At 38.7% G+C, this 6,067-nt stretch overlaps 1 non-coding gene across 1 annotated transcript; it reads left to right on the top strand.

The window, feature by feature from the left end:
* The first annotated feature begins 5,629 nt into the window (after positions 1-5,629).
* On the top strand, positions 5,630-5,702 carry Trnav-uac. Its single transcript has one exon. It is a non-coding gene; the product is annotated as a tRNA-Val (tRNA).
* Positions 5,703-6,067: the final 365 nt, after the last annotated feature.

Raw genomic sequence — 6,067 nt, 5'->3', positions numbered from 1 at the left:
AAGACTTCCAAAGGTGTTTGTAGTACTCAGGATCTGACCAAAACAGTACATGGAGAAAAGTATATGTCTAATTTTTTAATAGTTGAGTAAATCTTGATGGTTGATATATTTCCTCCTTAATTCTACTGATTGCTAAATATATTAAGAGATGGTACTTAGAACGAATTCTTTTTTTTTCCAGACAGGGTTTCTTTGTATCGCTTTGGAGCCTGTCCTTAACCTTGCTCTGTAGACCAGGCTGGCTTTAAACTCACAGAGATCCAGAGATCCACCTTCCTCTGCTTCCCAAGTGCTGGGATTAAAGGCGCGTATCACCAACACCCCACAGAACTATTTCTTAAGAAAGGAATAGTAGAAAGATATTAGAGTACCCATTTATGTAGAAACATTTTTATTTTTGACATTTGATCATTTATTTATTTTTATTTAAAATATTTTTTATTTTATTACTAACCCCAGTTCCCCCTCCATCCCCTTCTCCCACCCTCTGACCTTCTTGCCTTCACCCCACCGCTGCATCTACTCCTTAGAGGAGTTAAGGCTTTCTTTGTGGAGTCAACAAAATCTGCCATACCAAGTTGAGGCAGGACCAAGGCCTCCCCCGTGTATCTAGGCTGAGCAAGGTATCCCTCCATAGGGAATGGGCTCCAAAAGGCCTGTTCATACACCCAGGTTACATCCTGTTCTTACTGCCAGGAGTTCCTGCAACAGATCAAGACACATTACTGTCACCCACATTCAGAAGGCCAAGTTCAGTCCCATTCATGTCCCCCAGTTATCAGTCCATAGACTGTGAGCTCCAATAACTTGGTTCAGCAGTCTCTGTGGTTTTCCCCATCATGCTCTTGACCCCCCCCCACACACCTTGTTTATACAATCCCTCCTCCCTCTCTAAACTCAACTCCAGGAGCTCAGTCCTTTGCTTATCTGTGGGTCACTGCATCTGCTTCCATATGTTACTGGATGTAGGTTCTATGATGACAATTAAGCTAGTCACTAATCTTATTAAAGAGGAAGGCCAGTTCAGGCACCCTCTCCACTATTGCTAGGAGTCTTAACTGGGGTCATCCTGTGGGTTCCTGAGAATTTCTCTATCACCAGGTGTCTTCCAAATCCCATAGTGACTCTGTCTATCAAGACATCGCTTTATTGCTCTCCCACTTCATTCCTCCCTCAACTTGGTCTTCTGGGTCCTTCATGTTTCCGTTCCCATCCCCCCTTCTGCCCGCCTCCCAGTTTACCCAGGAAAACTTAACTATTTTCCCTTCCTGGGTTCCTCCAATTTTTATAGGTGCTTAACCAAAAAAAACAGAATGCTTGTTTGCCATTGGCCAAGATTAAGTGTGAAAACATTTAATTTCTATTTTAATTGATCTAGCAATTCAAATTCAAGAAGCACCATTTATTAAGATTACAAAATATGCATTCATCCTGAAAAAAATCAGACTATGTGACTGCCCTAGACCAACATCCCAGTGTGACCACAGTCACCTGGAACTGAGTGGCTGCATTCCCAGCAGCTAGAGGTTTACTCTTTAGTACTTCGGAGCCAAACAACCAATCTCATCTGAAATTAGAACCATTGATTGGTTAAAACTCTCTCACTTTGCAGATCTGAACTGATGCAAAGTGTGTGACTTTCCCAAATGCATTCTAGAGAAGAACTTGTATTCTGACTCTGAAAACAGATCTTTATAATACAGTACAGAATATGATAATCAGTGGACGCTCCTATAGATGTCAGGATGTGCTGCAAGGGGAGAGAGATCCTATCTTATTGAGAACAAAAAGACTTCATGCAGCAAACACTTCGCAAAGCAGAACATGTCATCAGAGACCAGCTTGCCAGGTTTCTCAGCATGGATTTTAGCTCTGACAACAGCTTCCTGGCTGATACTAAGTGACAACCTCTCAGAATCCAATTTTCCCATCTGTAAAATGGAGAAAATAAAATGAATAGGACTAAGATATTGTTTTAGATTTGTTAATTCTTATTTCATATGTATGAGAGTCTTGGCCTGCATGTATGTCACTGCACCACGTGTGTGTCTGGTGTTCTAGAAGACCAGAAGAGGCCATCAGATCCCATGAAGCTGGAGTTACAGAGGTCTTTAAATTGTCCTGTGGGTGCTGGAAATTAGATCCAGGTCCTCTGTAAAAGCAGCCAGCGCCCTTAACCACTGAGCCATCTCTCTGCTTCCCTAAAAAGGTTTTCTCTTTTTATGTAAATTATGAGTATCAGAAGATGAAAGAAGGCAAGAGTGTTTCTACCCATAAGAATGAAAATTAGGTTTAAAGTATAAGGTATGTCGGAGGAAAGTAAAAAGTAGGAGCCCTATTGAGTACAAGCATCTGCTACAAGACTCGTGACTTCTGCTTCTCTTTCCAATTCACAGCAGCTGAGATCACTTCTCAGTAACAGTTTAAAGGGGACAAGGACACAAGCTACCAGGACACAAGTGAGCCATGTGATGTCATGGAAAACCTGATCTGTCTCCTTGCCACTTCCCTCCATTCACCTTGCTCTGTCCTAAAGTACCAGAAGAGGGAGCCAGGCCATCCATTTGTAACAGAGGTTGCTCAGAGTCCACCTCAAACCTGAGACTGAGGAGATAGGACACCCTTCAGAGATAGCTTGTGAGGACACAAAGGGAAAGTAAAAGCCACATATTCACTGCCAGCAAAGACAGACCTTTTGTATAACTACCTCTGGGACAGGCGTCCCTACTTCCCAACACATCCACCCTCGCAATTATCACCCTTTCTCCCACTCTTATCAGAGCAGATGCAACCAACAGCTTTTAGCTAAATTGTCTTCACCAATGAAATAATGCTTCTCCCAAGTCCTGTTATAGTGAAGCTTTGGATCCTGGAGCAGGCTGTAAATTCTCAATGGTTCTGATCACATCATCAGCTCTGCTTTGAACTACAGGGTTAAATTACCCTGTGACTATCCTCAAAAAGCATTTTAAGAGCATGCACAAACATACGCATAACCATTCATGTCTAACAAACATACTGATATACTCAAGGAAAGCTAAATGAGCACAAACATGACATCTCGTCTGACACAAGCAAAACCAATTAAGAGGGAAGTGAAAATAATCTCACCATAGAAAATACTATTTTTTCCTTAGGCCTTACAGCACAAAAGAATACATTAGTGGCTATTCATCTTTCAAAACAAATTTGGTTTGCCTTACTTGATTTCCATTTTTAAAATAAGTATTTTTCTTCATTAGTGGGGGGGCAGGGGGAGGGGGGATTAAACTCAGGTATTCATATTTGTGCAACAAGGACCTCAAGGTGCTGAGCCATTCCTTGGACTGGTTCACATTTGCTTGACTATCCATTTTGTATCACGATAGTCCTTAAGCATATAATACTTGAGAATAGAAAACTGCTTGCTTATTTTAGTTACATTCAATATTTTTTCTAAGTTCAGTTCTCATTGTGAATAATGTGGCAGCATTTTATATATGTAAATATACCAATGGTGTCACTTAGTCTGGGGGTGTAGCTTAACCATTAAATGATTGTAAGACATAGAAAATAGAAATAAATGAGTCTACAGCCATACCACTCTGAACACGCCCGATCTCATCTGATTTCAGAAGCTAAGCAGGGTCAGGCCTGGTTAGTACTTGGTTGGAAGAAAATTGATACGGATAGATCTGAGAAGATGGTTTAGTAGGTAAAGGCATTTGCTGTCTGGTTTGAAATCCTTAATTTGATCCCTGGGACTCCCTGGGATGAATCTTATACATTTTCCTCTGACTTTCCCATGAATTCTATGACGTGTATGTGCATACATACAGACAACAAATACATAGTTTTAAAAAGGAATAAAAATAAATGGAAATAAAAATATCACCTGTTCAACAAATGTTTTGAGAAAGCACTTATTTAATTTTTTATTCAATAAACAAACACTTCATATATATATATACATGTAAAAGATATAGATAGCCATTGTGTTTACTACACTTCTAGTCCAACAGACCAAACTAAAATTCAAAGTTGAATCACCATTAATAGTATTCCAACTGAAATTAAGTTGATTTTGACCTTCTAATAAATTATAAGGAAAGATAACCGCAAATTTCCCAAAAATCTCAACTAAAATGGTAAGTATTAATCTTTATAACCTTTTAATCCTTTAATTTTCACAAAAATAACCTGACATAATATGATGTTAATTTATCGCTTACTTTCTCTATTGGGTTAATGCCCTGTTTCTGAACTTCATAAACAAATATAAAAGGACTTTGGGGAGAAGAAATGTGGAATACACTTGTTCCAATCACATTTTATGTATGCACATATATTTTTAAAGTGTATGTTATAAAGAAACGTCAGAAATAAATTTGACTTTTTGTTCTGTGTTTCTGCATATTTCTATTTCTTCTCTGTCTTAGAAACCAACCTCATCTGCCCTACGCTTAGAACATCCTTTCAACTGTATTTAGTAAAGTACTAACCAATCCTCAAATTGAAAAGAGAGTCAACTAAATCTTTTAATTAAATTGTTGTAATTTTGCCCTTTGACACCACTATGTGCAAAACACAAGGAAGACATTGTCTCTGACACAGTTGGAGCAGAGAAAGTGCTCTAGGAAATGAATGTATCTATTTACTTTTTATGTGACAACTCCAGATGATTGACTGGCATAGCAGTGTTCCTCTGTAAAATCATGCAGAGTCCTAAGTCAGTAGAGTCCAGGCCTTTTAGAAGGAAGTATTTCCAATGTTACTCAAAGGGTCATCTCCATTATAAATATTAAGAAAAGGAATATATTCCCTGGAGGAATAAACACAGCCAAGATCAGTGGATAGCACATAAACTTTCCACTAAAATTACATTATCTAGAATACCACTGGATGTTTGCATTTGTGATGAAATGGTCTCAAATATTAACTTTACTTTCTGCTTTGCTTTTTAAAGATTTATTTTTATTCTGTTTCTACGGGTCTGTGTGTGGGTCTGGGCACAGTATGTGAAGTACCTAAAGAGACCAGAAGGTGGAATTGAATCTCTTGGTGATGGAGTTACAGATAGCTGTGAGCTGTCAGACCTATGTGCTGGGGACTGAACTCCAGTCCTCTGCAAAAGCATTATGTGCTCCTAACCACATAGCAACCTATCCATCTGCTTGGTACATTTTGAAAATATCTGTTCTAACTATGTAGTCCAGGCTGGCTTTGAAATTCTGATCTTCCTGCTTCACTCTACCTAAGAGTTCTATATTTATAGACATGGGCCACTATGCCTAGATCATAGTTGACTTTATTCAAGAGTAATAATTACCAGATAAAGTGAGATAATGAAATATATGCTTAGCTAGAAAAAGACTCTATGTAAATGTCCTGTAGTTGGAAACAGAATTAAGGGAAGACTAATGCCCGTGATGTAGAAAAAGATACAAAATATGAGACTAGAAGGGGTGAATTTAACTGAGATTATTATAGGTCTGCGGTCTTGTTAATATTTACAATTTACCCAAGGTCAGTGACAATAAGAATTTTATGTTTGTATGGTATACTTTGAAATATTAGTATTGTGGAAAGCTGATAAAAATGGGACAAAGACAGGTGCAGAAAGATGACTTAAAAGTGTTGACATACGCCCGGTTCCATAGTGTAGTGGTTAGCACGTCTGCTTTACACGCAGAAGGTCCTGGGTTCGAGCCCCAGTGGAACCACCTGGTAAAGAACGTTAACTTTCTCTGCACCTGCCAGGGAAGACTTTTAAACTCAGTAATTGAAACTAATTGCCAGTATGCCTTCCAGGCCTCACTTTTTGAGACCTAGTCTCACTCAAGTCTCAGATCCTATCTTCAATACCCTGCCTGTTAGTTAAGACTTTTTATGACTCAGGTTCTCAAAGGGTGTGAAAGGTCTCCTACTTGGGTTTACTATGTAGATAAAAAAAAGTTTTGACATGGTTTGAGTGGAAGATGGCAGAGTAATTAATGGGTATCTTTTGTATTTGTTTAGAAAATTGATACATTTTATGGGTTTTTTTGTATTTTTTTTTCAAGACCGGCTCTTACTTTGTAGCTGTGCT

The sequence above is a fragment of the Mesocricetus auratus genome, unplaced genomic scaffold (assembly GCF_017639785.1).
Source record: "Mesocricetus auratus isolate SY011 unplaced genomic scaffold, BCM_Maur_2.0 Super-Scaffold_100003, whole genome shotgun sequence".
NCBI lineage: Eukaryota > Metazoa > Chordata > Mammalia > Rodentia > Cricetidae > Mesocricetus > Mesocricetus auratus.
Note: the sequence above shows the minus strand (reverse complement) of the source record. Positions and strands in the feature narration are given on the sequence as shown.